Source organism: Phalangium opilio, unplaced genomic scaffold (assembly GCF_054372755.1).
Source record: "Phalangium opilio isolate 3A_F unplaced genomic scaffold, DU_Popi_V2 ptg000505l_1, whole genome shotgun sequence".
NCBI classification, from domain to species: Eukaryota; Metazoa; Arthropoda; class Arachnida; order Opiliones; family Phalangiidae; genus Phalangium; species Phalangium opilio.
In genome coordinates, this window is record NW_028324239.1 from 2502332 (window position 1) to 2516890 (window position 14559).

The 14559-nt window shown below is 34.9% G+C and overlaps 2 non-coding genes and 6 pseudogenes across 2 annotated transcripts; 5 read left to right on the forward strand and 3 right to left on the reverse strand.

Moving 5' to 3' along the window:
* Nucleotides 1-83: 83 nt before the first annotated feature.
* LOC149590473 (5S ribosomal RNA) lies at nt 84-186 on the reverse strand (annotated as a pseudogene).
* A 347-nt stretch (nt 187-533) lies between these two features.
* Nucleotides 534-636, reverse strand: LOC149590474 (5S ribosomal RNA; annotated as a pseudogene).
* Nucleotides 637-4605: 3969 nt separating this feature from the next.
* On the forward strand, nt 4606-4678 carry TRNAN-AUU (transfer RNA asparagine (anticodon AUU)). Its single transcript has one exon. It is a non-coding gene; the product is annotated as a tRNA-Asn (tRNA).
* Nucleotides 4679-8565: 3887 nt separating this feature from the next.
* On the reverse strand, nt 8566-8638 carry TRNAN-AUU (transfer RNA asparagine (anticodon AUU)). Its single transcript has one exon. It is a non-coding gene; the product is annotated as a tRNA-Asn (tRNA).
* A 3969-nt stretch (nt 8639-12607) lies between these two features.
* LOC149590477 (5S ribosomal RNA) lies at nt 12608-12710 on the forward strand (annotated as a pseudogene).
* Nucleotides 12711-13057: 347 nt separating this feature from the next.
* Nucleotides 13058-13160, forward strand: LOC149590478 (5S ribosomal RNA; annotated as a pseudogene).
* A 122-nt stretch (nt 13161-13282) lies between these two features.
* Nucleotides 13283-13401, forward strand: LOC149590479 (5S ribosomal RNA; annotated as a pseudogene).
* A 136-nt stretch (nt 13402-13537) lies between these two features.
* Nucleotides 13538-13640, forward strand: LOC149590480 (5S ribosomal RNA; annotated as a pseudogene).
* The last annotated feature ends 919 nt before the right edge of the window (nt 13641-14559 follow it).

Below are 14559 nucleotides of genomic sequence, written 5' to 3' on the forward strand. Positions count from 1 at the left end.
TCTTTATAAAACAATAACAAAATGAAGATATGTTTGCTTTTTTCATATCTGGTGGAATTTAAAAGAGGAAACAAAAAGGAAAAAGCCGACGGCACGCAGTGTTCCCAAGTACTGACTGCGCTCGACGCTGCTTAACTTCGGTGATCGGACGAGAACCGGTGTTTTCAGCGTGATATGGCCGTTGCCGAGAGTGCTAGTTTATAATTTGAATTTAATTAACCTAAATCTTTATAAAACAATAACAAAATGAAGATATGTTTGCTTTTTTCATATCTGGTGTAATTTAAAAGAGGAAACAAAAAGGAAAAAGCCGACGGCACGCAGTGTTCCCAAGTACTGACTGCGCTCGACGCTGCTTAACTTCGGTGATCGGACGAGAACCGGTGTATTCAGCGTGAAAAGGCCGTTGCTGAGAGTGCTAGTTAATAATTTGAATTTAATTAACCTTAATCTTTATAAAACAATAACAAAATGAAGATATGTTTGCTTTTTTCATATCTGGTGGAATTTAAAAGAGGAAACAAAAAGGAAAAAGCCAACGGCACCCAGTGTTCCCAAGTACTGACTGCGCTCGACGCTGCTTAACTTCGGTGATCGGACATGAACCGGTGTTTTCAGCGTGATATGGCCGTTGCCGAGAGTGCTAGTTTATAATTCGAATTTAAATTAAGTGAGACAAATTAACCTTCAAAATCCGTGACAACGATTTCTTATTGAAATTGGAATTTTAACTGTTTTTTGAATGAATATCGTTACATTTGCTTGAATTAAAGCAAAAAGTACAAAAACTATGGTTTCAGCGGTTATATTTGAAAATAGTGAAAAAATTCTCATAAAGTGCTTCTCTGGTCGAGAAACGTCGATTTTGAAAATGTAATTAAAAATCGAGGTACATTTTTATTTACTGATCAATCGAGATGAAATCGCTTTTAATGAGTATTTTATATGTATTTAAGCTAAATTCAGTCAAAAATTTGTCCAGAAAAAAATGCACTTAAAATTGTACCGAAAAAATCGCATGTTTTTTACCTTCAAGATACAAAAACCGTTACAACGATTTCTTATTGAAATTGGAATTTTAACTGTTTTTTGAATGAATATCGTTATATTTGCTTGAATTAAAGCAAAAAGTACAAAAACTATGGTTTCAGCGGTTATATTTGAAAATAGTGAAAAAAAACTCTAAATGTGCTTCTCTGGTCAAGAAACGTCGATTTTGAAAATTCTATTAAAAATCGAGGTACATTTTTATTTATTGATCAATCGAGATGACATCACTTTTAATGAGTATTTTATATGCATTTAAGCTAAATTCGGTCAAAAATTTGTCCAGAAAAAAATGCATTCAAAATTTTACCGAAAAAATGGAATGTTTTTTTTCTTCAAGATGCAAAATCCGTGACAACGATTTCTTATTGAAATTGGAATTTTAACTGTTTTTTGAATGAATATCGTTACATTTGCTTGAATTAAAGCAAAAATACAAAAACTATGGTTTCAGCGGTTATATTTGAAAATAGAGAAAAAATTCTCAAAAAGTGCTTTTCTGGTCGAGAAACGTCGATTTTGAAAATTCTATTAAAAATTGAGGTACATTTTTATTTATAGATCAATCGAGATGAAATCGCTTTAAATGAGTATTTTATATGTATTTAAGCTAAATTCGATCAAATATTTGTCCAGAAAAAAATGCATTCAAAATTTCACCGAAAAAATGGAATGTTTTTTTTCTTCAAGATGCAAAATCCGTGACAACGATTTCTTATTGAAAATTGAATTTGAACAGTTTTTTGAATGAATTTCGTTACATTTGCTTGAATTAAAGCAAAAATACAAAAACTATGGTTTCAGCGGTTATATTTGAAAATAGTGAAAAAATTCTCAAAAAGTGCTTCTCTGGTCAAGAAACGTTGATTTTGAAAATGTAATTAAAAATCGAGGTACATTTTTATTTATTGATCAATCGAGATGAAATCACTTTTAATGAGTATTTTATGTGCATTTAAGCTAAATTCGGTCAAAAATTTGTCCAGAAAAAAATGAATTCAAAATTTTACCGAAAAAATGGAATGTTTTTTTTCTTCAAGATGCAAAATCCGTGACAACGATTTCTTATTGAAATTGGAATTTTAACTGTTTTTTGAATGAATATCGTTACATTTGCTTGAATTAAAGCAAAAAGTACAAAAACTATGGTTTCAGCGGTTATATTTGAAAATAGTGAAAAAATTCTCAAAAAGTGCTTCTCTGGTCGAGAAACGTCGATTTTGAAAATGTAATTAAAAATCGAGGTTCATTTTTATTTATTGATCAATCGAGATATAATCACTTTTAATGAGTATTTTATATGTAAATAAGCTAAATTCGGTCAAAAATTTGTCCAGAAAAAAACTGCATTCAAAAAAGTACCGAAAAAATCGCATGTTTTTTTCTTCAAGATACAAAATCCATGACAACGATTTCTTAATGAAAATTGAATTTGAACAGTTTTTTGAATGAATATCGTTACATTTGCTTGAATTAAAGCAAAAAGTACAAAAACTATGGTTTCAGCGGTTATATTTGAAAATAGTGAAAAAATTCTCAAAAAGTGCTTCTCTGGTCGAGAAACGTCGATTTCGAAAATGTTATAAAAAATCGAGGGACATTTTTATTTATTGATCAATCGAGATGAAATCACTTTTAATGAGTATTGTATAGGTAAATAAGCTGAATTCGGTCAAAAATTTGTCCAGAAAAAAATGCCTTCAAAATTGTACCGAAAAAATCGCATGTTTTTTTTCCGTGACAACGATTTCTTATTGAAAATTGAATTTGAACAGTTTTTTGAATGAATATCGTTACATTTGCTTGAATTAAAGCAAAAAGTACAAAAATAATGGTTTCTTCGATTGTATTTGAAAATAGCGAATAAAGCTCAAAATGTGCTTCTCTGCTCGAGAAACGTCGATTTTTAAAATGTTATTAAAAATCGAGGTACATTTTTATTTATTTATTGATCAATCGAGATGAAATCACTTTTAATGAGTATTATATGTGCATTTAAGCTAAATTCGGTCAAAAATTTGTCCAGAAAAAAATGCATTCAAAATTTTACCGAAAAAATGGAATGTTTTTTTTTCTTCAAGATGCAAAATCCGTGACAACGATTTCTTATTGAAATTGGAATTTTAACTGTTTTTTGAATGAATATCGTTACATTTGCTTGAATTAAAGCAAAAAGTACAAAAACTATGGTTTCAGCGGTTATATTTGAAAATAGTGAAAAAATTCTCAAAAAGTGCTTCTCTGGTCGAGAAACGTCGATTTTGAAAATGTAATTAAAAATCGAGGTTCATTTTTATTTATTGATCAATCGAGATATAATCACTTTTAATGAGTATTTTATATGTAAATAAGCTAAATTCGGTCAAAAATTTGTCCAGAAAAAAACTGCATTCAAAAAAGTACCGAAAAAATCGCATGTTTTTTTCTTCAAGATACAAAATCCATGACAACGATTTCTTAATGAAAATTGAATTTGAACAGTTTTTTGAATGAATATCGTTACATTTGCTTGAATTAAAGCAAAAAGTACAAAAACTATGGTTTCAGCGGTTATATTTGAAAATAGTGAAAAAATTCTCAAAAAGTGCTTCTCTGGTCGAGAAACGTTGATTTTGAAAGTGTAATTAAAAATCGAGGTACATTTTTATTTATTGATCAATCGAGATGAAATCGCTTTTAATGAGTATTTTATATGCATTTAAGCTAAATTCGGTCAAAAATTTGTCCAGAAAAAAATGCATTCAAAATTGTACCGAAAAAATGGAATGTTTTTTTCTTCAAGATGCAAAATCCGTGACAACGATTTCTTATTGAAAATTGAATTTGAACAGTTTTTTGAATGAATATCGTTACATTTGCTTGAATTAAAGCAAAAATACAAAAACTATGGTTTCAGCGGTTATATTTGAAAATAGTGAAAAAATTCTCAAAATGTGCTTCTCTGGTCGAGAAACGTCGATTTTGAAAATTCTATTAAAAATCGAGGTACATTTTTATTTATTTATTGATCAATCGAGATGAAATCACTTTTAATGAGTATTATATAGGTAAATAAGCTGAATTCGGTAAAAAATTAGTCCAGAAAAAAAATGCATTCAAAAGAGTACCGAAAAAATGGCATGTTTTTTTTCTTCAAGATACAAAATCCGTGACGATTTCTTATTGAAAAGTGAATTTGAACAGTTTTTTGAATGAATATCGTTACATTTGCTTGAATTAAAGCAAAAAGTACCAAAAAAAATAGTTTCAGCGGTTATATTTGAATATAGTGAAAAAAATCTCAAAATGTGCTTCTCTGGTCGAGAAACGTCGATTTTGAAAATTCTATTAAAAATCGAGGTATATTTTTATTTATTGTAGCGTGAAAAGTCATAACTTTTCCACAATACCTGACAACCATTCAGTTTCTGAGCTTCCGTGGCTCAATGGTTAGCGCGTTCAGCTGTTAACCGAAAGGTTGGTGGTTCGAGCCCACCCGGAAGCGGTGTTATGGGATCTCAAATGTAACGTAAAAAGTCAGAGTTTTTCCACAATACCTGACAACCATTCAATTCCTGAGCTTCCGTGGCTCAATGGTTAACGCGTTCGGCTATTAACCAATAGGTTGGTGGTTCGAACCCACCCGGGAGCGGTGTTATGGGATCTCAAATGTAACGTAAAAAGTCAGAGTTTTTCCAGAATACCTAACGAACATTTAATTTTTGGGCTTCCGTGGCGCAATGGTTAGCGTATTCAGCTGTTAACCGAAAGGTTGGTTGTTCGAGCCCACCCGGAAGCGGTGTTATGGGATCTCAAGTGTAACGTAAAAAGTCAGAGTTTTTCCACAATACCTGAAAACCATTCAATTTCTGAGCTTCCGTGGCTCAATGGTTAGCGCGTTCGGCTGTTATCCAATAGGTTGGTGGTTCGAGCCCACCCGGGAGCGGTGTTATGGGATCTCAAATGTAACGTAAAAAGTCAGAGTTTTTCCACAATACCTGACGAACATTTAATTTTTGGGCTTCCGTGGCGCCATGGTTAGCGCGCAGCGCGTTCAGCTGTTAACCGAAAAGTTGGTGGTTCGAGCCCACCCGGGAGAGGTGTTGTGGGGTCTCTGATGTAACGTAAAAAGTCACAGTTTTTCCACAATACCTGACGAACATTTAATTTTTGGGCTTCCGTGGCGCAATGGTTAGCGCGTTCAGCTGAAAACCGAAAGGTTGGTGGCTCAAGCCCACCCGGGAGAGGTGTTGTGGGGTCTCAGATGTAGCGTGAAAACTCATAACTTTTCCACAATACCTGACAACCATTCAGTTTCTGAGCTTCCGTGGCTCAATGGTTAGCGCGTTCAGCTGTTAACCGAAAGGTTGGTGGTTCGAAGCCGTGTTATGGGATCTCAAATGTAACGTAAAAAGTCAGAGTTTTTCCACAATACCTGACGAACATTTAATTTTTGGGCTTCCGTGGCGCAATGGTTAGCGCGCAGCGCGTTCAGCTGTTAACCGAAAAGTTGGTGGTTCGAGCCCACCCGGGAGCGGTGTTGTGAAGTCTCGAATGTAACGTAAAAAGGCAAAGTTTTTCCACAATACCTGACGAACATTATTTTTTGGGCTTCCGTGGCGCAATGGTTAGCGCGTTCGGCTGTTAACCGAAAGGTTGGTGGTTCGAGCCCACCCGGGAGCGGTGTTATGGGGTCTCAAATGTAACGTAAAAAGTCAGAGTTTTCCACAATACCTGACGACCATTTAATTTTTGGGCTTCCGTGGCGCAATGGTTAGCGCGTTCGGCTGTTAACCAAAATGTTGGTGGTTCGAGCCCACCCGGGAGCGGTGTTATGGGATCTCAAATGTAAGGTAAATAGTCAGAGTTTTTCCACAATAGCTGAAGACCATTTCATTTCTGAGCTTCTTTGGCTCCATGGTTAGCGCGTTCGGATGTTAACCAATAGGTTGGTGGTTCGAGCCCACGCGAGAGAGGTGTTGTGGAGTCTCAGATGTAGCGTAATAAGTCAAAACGTTTCCACAATACGTGACAAATATGTAATTTCTGAGCTCCCGTGGCTCAATGGTTATCGCGTTCGGCTGTTAACCAATAGGTTGGTGGTTCGAGCCCACCCGGGAGCGGTGTTGTGGGATCTCAAATGTAACGTAAAAAGTCAGATCTTTTCCACAATACCTGACGAACATTTAATTTTTGGGCTTCCGTGGCGCAATGGTTAGCGCGTTCAGCTGTTAACCGAAAGGTTGGTGGTTCGAGCCCACCCGGGAGAGGTGTTGTGGGGTCTCAAATGTAACGTAAAAAGTCAGAGTTTTTCCACAATACCTGACGAACATTTAATTTTTGGGCTTCCGTGGCGCATTTTTAGCGCGTTCAGCTGTTAACCGAAAGGTTGGTGGTTCGAGCCCACCCGGGAGAGGTGTTGTGGGGTCTCAGATGTAGCGTGAAAAGTCATAACTTTTCCACAATACCTGACGAACATTTAATTTCTGAGCTTCCGTGGCTCAATGGTTAGCGCGTTCGGCTGTTATCCAATAGGTTGTTGGTTCGAGCCCACCCGGGAGCGGTGTTATGGGATCTCAAATGTAACGTAAAAAGTCAGATCTTTTCCACAATACCTGACGAACATTTAATTTTTGTGCTTCCGTGGCGCAATGGTTAGCGCGTTCAGCTGTTAACCGAAAGGTTGGTGGTTCGAGCCCACCCGCGAGAGGTGTTGTGGGGTCTCAAATGTAACGTAAAAAGTCAGAGTTTTTCCACAATACCTGACGAACATTTAATATATGGGCTTCCTTGGCGCAATGGTTAGAGCGTTCAGCTGTTAACCGAAAGGTTGGTGGTTCGAGCCCACCCGGGAGAGGTGTTGTGGGGTCTCAAACGTAAAAGATCTGACTTTTTACGTTACATTTGAGATCCCATAACACCGCTCCCGGGTGGGCTCGAACCACCAACCTATTGGATAACAGCCGAACGCGCTAACCATTGAGCCACGGAAGCTCAGAAATTGAATGGTTGTCAGGTATTGTGGAAAAACTCTGACTTTTTACGTTACATTTGAGATCCCACAACACCGCTCCCGGGTGGGCTCGAACCACCAACCTATTGGTTAACAGCCGAACGCGATAACCATTGAGCCACGGGAGCTCAGAAATTACATATTTGTCACGTATTGTGGAAACGTTTTGACTTATTACGCTACATCTGAGACTCCACAACACCTCTCTCGCGTGGGCTCGAACCACCAACCTATTGGTTAACATCCGAACGCGCTAACCATGGAGCCAAAGAAGCTCAGAAATGAAATGGTCTTCAGCTATTGTGGAAAAACTCTGACTATTTACCTTACATTTGAGATCCCATAACACCGCTCCCGGGTGGGCTCGAACCACCAACATTTTGGTTAACAGCCGAACGCGCTAACCATTGCGCCACGGAAGCCCAAAAATTAAATGGTCGTCAGGTATTGTGGAAAACTCTGACTTTTTACGTTACATTTGAGACCCCATAACACCGCTCCCGGGTGGGCTCGAACCACCAACCTTTCGGTTAACAGCCGAACGCGCTAACCATTGCGCCACGGAAGCCCAAAAAATAATGTTCGTCAGGTATTGTGGAAAAACTTTGCCTTTTTACGTTACATTCGAGACTTCACAACACCGCTCCCGGGTGGGCTCGAACCACCAACTTTTCGGTTAACAGCTGAACGCGCTGCGCGCTAACCATTGCGCCACGGAAGCCCAAAAATTAAATGTTCGTCAGGTATTGTGGAAAAACTCTGACTTTTTACGTTACATTTGAGATCCCATAACACGGCTTCGAACCACCAACCTTTCGGTTAACAGCTGAACGCGCTAACCATTGAGCCACGGAAGCTCAGAAACTGAATGGTTGTCAGGTATTGTGGAAAAGTTATGAGTTTTCACGCTACATCTGAGACCCCACAACACCTCTCCCGGGTGGGCTCGAGCCACCAACCTTTCGGTTTTCAGCTGAACGCGCTAACCATTGCGCCACGGAAGCCCAAAAATTAAATGTTCGTCAGGTATTGTGGAAAAACTGTGACTTTTTACGTTACATCAGAGACCCCACAACACCTCTCCCGGGTGGGCTCGAACCACCAACTTTTCGGTTAATAGCTGAACGCGCTGCGCGCTAACCATGGCGCCACGGAAGCCCAAAAATTAAATGTTCGTCAGGTATTGTGGAAAAACTCTGACTTTTTACGTTACATTTGAGATCCCATAACACCGCTCCCGGGTGGGCTCGAACCACCAACCTATTGGATAACAGCCGAACGCGCTAACCATTGAGCCACGGAAGCTCAGAAATTGAATGGTTTTCAGGTATTGTGGAAAAACTCTGACTTTTTACGTTACACTTGAGATCCCATAACACCGCTTCCGGGTGGGCTCGAACAACCAACCTTTCGGTTAACAGCTGAATACGCTAACCATTGCGCCACGGAAGCCCAAAAATTAAATGTTCGTTAGGTATTCTGGAAAAACTCTGACTTTTTACGTTACATTTGAGATCCCATAACACCGCTCCCGGGTGGGTTCGAACCACCAACCTATTGGTTAATAGCCGAACGCGTTAACCATTGAGCCACGGAAGCTCAGGAATTGAATGGTTGTCAGGTATTGTGGAAAAACTCTGACTTTTTACGTTACATTTGAGATCCCATAACACCGCTTCCGGGTGGGCTCGAACCACCAACCTTTCGGTTAACAGCTGAACGCGCTAACCATTGAGCCACGGAAGCTCAGAAACTGAATGGTTGTCAGGTATTGTGGAAAAGTTATGACTTTTCACGCTACAATAAATAAAAATATACCTCGATTTTTAATAGAATTTTCAAAATCGACGTTTCTCGACCAGAGAAGCACATTTTGAGTTTTTTTTCACTATATTCAAATATAACCGCTGAAACTATTTTTTTTGGTACTTTTTGCTTTAATTCAAGCAAATGTAACGATATTCATTCAAAAAACTGTTCAAATTCACTTTTCAATAAGAAATCGTCACGGATTTTGTATCTTGAAGAAAAAAAACATGCCATTTTTTCGGTACTCTTTTGAATGCATTTTTTTTCTGGACTAATTTTTTACCGAATTCAGCTTATTTACCTATATAATACTCATTAAAAGTGATTTCATCTCGATTGATCAATAAATAAATAAAAATGTACCTCGATTTTTAATAGAATTTTCAAAATCGACGTTTCTCGACCAGAGAAGCACATTTTGAGAATTTTTTCACTATTTTCAAATATAACCGCTGAAACCATAGTTTTTGTATTTTTGCTTTAATTCAAGCAAATGTAACGATATTCATTCAAAAAACTGTTCAAATTCAATTTTCAATAAGAAATCGTTGTCACGGATTTTGCATCTTGAAGAAAAAAACATTCCATTTTTTCGGTACAATTTTGAATGCATTTTTTTCTGGACAAATTTTTGACCGAATTTAGCTTAAATGCATATAAAATACTCATTAAAAGCGATTTCATCTCGATTGATCAATAAATAAAAATGTACCTCGATTTTTAATTACACTTTCAAAATCAACGTTTCTCGACCAGAGAAGCACTTTTTGAGAATTTTTTCACTATTTTCAAATATAACCGCTGAAACCATAGTTTTTGTACTTTTTGCTTTAATTCAAGCAAATGTAACGATATTCATTCAAAAAACTGTTCAAATTCAATTTTCATTAAGAAATCGTTGTCATGGATTTTGTATCTTGAAGAAAAAAACATGCGATTTTTTCGGTACTTTTTTGAATGCAGTTTTTTTCTGGACAAATTTTTGACCGAATTTAGCTTATTTACATATAAAATACTCATTAAAAGTGATTATATCTCGATTGATCAATAAATAAAAATGAACCTCGATTTTTAATTACATTTTCAAAATCGACGTTTCTCGACCAGAGAAGCACTTTTTGAGAATTTTTTCACTATTTTCAAATATAACCGCTGAAACCATAGTTTTTGTACTTTTTGCTTTAATTCAAGCAAATGTAACGATATTCATTCAAAAAACAGTTAAAATTCCAATTTCAATAAGAAATCGTTGTCACGGATTTTGCATCTTGAAGAAAAAAAAACATTCCATTTTTTCGGTAAAATTTTGAATGCATTTTTTTCTGGACAAATTTTTGACCGAATTTAGCTTAAATGCACATATAATACTCATTAAAAGTGATTTCATCTCGATTGATCAATAAATAAATAAAAATGTACCTCGATTTTTAATAACATTTTAAAAATCGACGTTTCTCGAGCAGAGAAGCACATTTTGAGCTTTATTCGCTATTTTCAAATACAATCGAAGAAACCATTATTTTTGTACTTTTTGCTTTAATTCAAGCAAATGTAACGATATTCATTCAAAAAACTGTTCAAATTCAATTTTCAATAAGAAATCGTTGTCACGGAAAAAAAACATGCGATTTTTTCGGTACAATTTTGAAGGCATTTTTTTCTGGACAAATTTTTGACCGAATTCAGCTTATTTACCTATACAATACTCATTAAAAGTGATTTCATCTCGATTGATCAATAAATAAAAATGTCCCTCGATTTTTTATAACATTTTCGAAATCGACGTTTCTCGACCAGAGAAGCACTTTTTGAGAATTTTTTCACTATTTTCAAATATAACCGCTGAAACCATAGTTTTTGTACTTTTTGCTTTAATTCAAGCAAATGTAACGATATTCATTCAAAAAACTGTTCAAATTCAATTTTCATTAAGAAATCGTTGTCATGGATTTTGTATCTTGAAGAAAAAAACATGCGATTTTTTCGGTACTTTTTTGAATGCAGTTTTTTTCTGGACAAATTTTTGACCGAATTTAGCTTATTTACCTATACAATACTCATTAAAAGTGATTTCATCTCGATTGATCAATAAATAAAAATGTCCCTCGATTTTTTATAACATTTTCGAAATCGACGTTTCTCGACCAGAGAAGCACTTTTTGAGAATTTTTTCACTATTTTCAAATATAACCGCTGAAACCATAGTTTTTGTACTTTTTGCTTTAATTCAAGCAAATGTAACGATATTCATTCAAAAAACAGTTAAAATTCCAATTTCAATAAGAAATCGTTGTCACGGATTTTGCATCTTGAAGAAAAAAAACATTCCATTTTTTCGGTAAAATTTTGAATGCATTTTTTTCTGGACAAATTTTTGACCGAATTTAGCTTAAATGCACATAAAATACTCATTAAAAGTGATTTCATCTCGATTGATCAATAAATAAAAATGTACCTCGATTTTTAATTACATTTTCAAAATCAACGTTTCTCGACCAGAGAAGCACTTTTTGAGAATTTTTTCACTATTTTCAAATATAACCGCTGAAACCATAGTTTTTGTATTTTTGCTTTAATTCAAGCAAATGTAACGAAATTCATTCAAAAAACTGTTCAAATTCAATTTTCAATAAGAAATCGTTGTCACGGATTTTGCATCTTGAAGAAAAAAAACATTCCATTTTTTCGGTGAAATTTTGAATGCATTTTTTTCTGGACAAATATTTGATCGAATTTAGCTTAAATACATATAAAATACTCATTTAAAGCGATTTCATCTCGATTGATCTATAAATAAAAATGTACCTCAATTTTTAATAGAATTTTCAAAATCGACGTTTCTCGACCAGAAAAGCACTTTTTGAGAATTTTTTCTCTATTTTCAAATATAACCGCTGAAACCATAGTTTTTGTATTTTTGCTTTAATTCAAGCAAATGTAACGATATTCATTCAAAAAACAGTTAAAATTCCAATTTCAATAAGAAATCGTTGTCACGGATTTTGCATCTTGAAGAAAAAAAACATTCCATTTTTTCGGTAAAATTTTGAATGCATTTTTTTCTGGACAAATTTTTGACCGAATTTAGCTTAAATGCATATAAAATACTCATTAAAAGTGATTTCATCTCGATTGATCAATAAATAAAAATGTACCTCGATTTTTAATAGAATTTTCAAAATCGACGTTTCTTGACCAGAGAAGCACATTTAGAGTTTTTTTTCACTATTTTCAAATATAACCGCTGAAACCATAGTTTTTGTACTTTTTGCTTTAATTCAAGCAAATATAACGATATTCATTCAAAAAACAGTTAAAATTCCAATTTCAATAAGAAATCGTTGTAACGGTTTTTGTATCTTGAAGGTAAAAAACATGCGATTTTTTCGGTACAATTTTAAGTGCATTTTTTTCTGGACAAATTTTTGACTGAATTTAGCTTAAATACATATAAAATACTCATTAAAAGCGATTTCATCTCGATTGATCAGTAAATAAAAATGTACCTCGATTTTTAATTACATTTTCAAAATCGACGTTTCTCGACCAGAGAAGCACTTTCTGAGAATTTTTTCACTATTTTCAAATATAACCGCTGAAACCATAGTTTTTGTACTTTTTGCTTTAATTCAAGCAAATGTAACGATATTCATTCAAAAAACAGTTAAAATTCCAATTTCAATAAGAAATCGTTGTCACGGATTTTGAAGGTTAACTTGTCTCACTTAATTTAAATTCGAATTATAAACTAGCACTCTCGGCAACGGCCATATCACGCTGAAAACACCGGTTCATGTCCGATCACCGAAGTTAAGCAGCGTCGAGCGCAGTCAGTACTTGGGAACACTGGGTGCCGTTGGCTTTTTCCTTTTTGTTTCCTCTTTTAAATTCCACCAGATATGAAAAAAGCAAACATATCTTCATTTTGTTATTGTTTTATAAAGATTAAGGTTAATTAAATTCAAATTATTAACTAGCACTCTCAGCAACGGCCTTTTCACGCTGAATACACCGGTTCTCGTCCGATCACCGAAGTTAAGCAGCGTCGAGCGCAGTCAGTACTTGGGAACACTGCGTGCCGTCGGCTTTTTCCTTTTTGTTTCCTCTTTTAAATTACACCAGATATGAAAAAAGCAAACATATCTTCATTTTGTTATTGTTTTATAAAGATTTAGGTTAATTAAATTCAAATTATAAACTAGCACTCTCGGCAACGGCCATATCACGCTGAAAACACCGGTTCTCGTCCGATCACCGAAGTTAAGCAGCGTCGAGCGCAGTCAGTACTTGGGAACACTGCGTGCCGTCGGCTTTTTCCTTTTTGTTTCCTCTTTTAAATTCCACCAGATATGAAAAAAGCAAACATATCTTCATTTTGTTATTGTTTTATAAAGATTTAGGTTAATTAAATTCAAATTATTAACTAGCACTCTCGGCAACGGCCATATCATGCTGAATACACCGGTTCTCGTCCGATCACCGAAGTTTAACAGCGTCGAGCGCAGTCAGTGCTTGGGAGGGAGGCCACATAGGAACACTGCAAGCCGTTAGCTTTTTCTCTTTTTTTTGTCTTTTAAATTCCAATAGATATGAAAAAAGCAAACATATTTTCTTTTTGTTATTGTTTTAAAAAGATGAAGGTTAATTTGTCTCACTTACTTTAAATTCGAATTATTAACTAGCACTCTCGGCAACGGCCGTATCACGCTGAAAACACCGGTTCTCGTCCGATCACCGAAGTTAAGCAGCGTCGAGCGCAGTCAGTACTTGGGAACACTTCGTGCCGTTGGCTTTTTCCTTTTTGTTTCCTCTTTTAAATTCCACCAGATATGAAAAAAGCAAACATATCTTCTTTTTGATATTGTTTTATGAAGATGAAGGTTAATTAAATTCAAATTATTAACTAGCACTTTCGGCAACGGCCATATCACGCTGAAAACACCGGTTCTCGTCCGATCACCGAAGTTAAGCAACGTCGAGCGCAGTCAGCAAAAAAGAGTTCTCAGAAGTATTTATAACGTGAATTGGTTATCACATACAAAAATATTATATGCAAAAAGTAAAACGTTAGACATATTTCAAATTATTAAGTATAATAATCTAATATTTATTCATAAAAATATTAATGGTGTACATAAACTATTTAGTACAACTTCCTCTAACATATTAACAAGAACAAACAATATTTTAGAATGCCACCAATGCAAAACCTCAAAAAAGCTTAACTCAATCTCTTATGCAGGAGTAAAACAATACAACCAAATTTATTTACTTATATGTGATACCAAATCCTTCAATTTAGTTAAAAAAAAACTTAAAATACATATACTTAATGGCAGTGTGTAGCCATCTTTGATCTATTTGTTTATTTATTTTTTATTTATATATTTAGTTATTCCTGATTTTAATTGTTTTATTTAAAGAAGAACCATAACTCGTTTATATTTTATATTAAACGAAGTAAAAAAGTCTTGTTTTCCAATAGATATTAAACTATATTCATGTACATGCAAAACTTTATTTTAATTTTAATTTATATTTTTTATGTTCATTCTCTTTTAATGTTCTTTATTTCATTTTGTTGTCCAATTGACGTTAATCTTAAAAAATTTAAGGAGGGCAATAAGTCGCTTGAAGACTTGGTCCCTCCCCATGACCTTTTGTACAAAACTATGACAAATAAACTTTGAAACTTTGAAACTTTGAACACT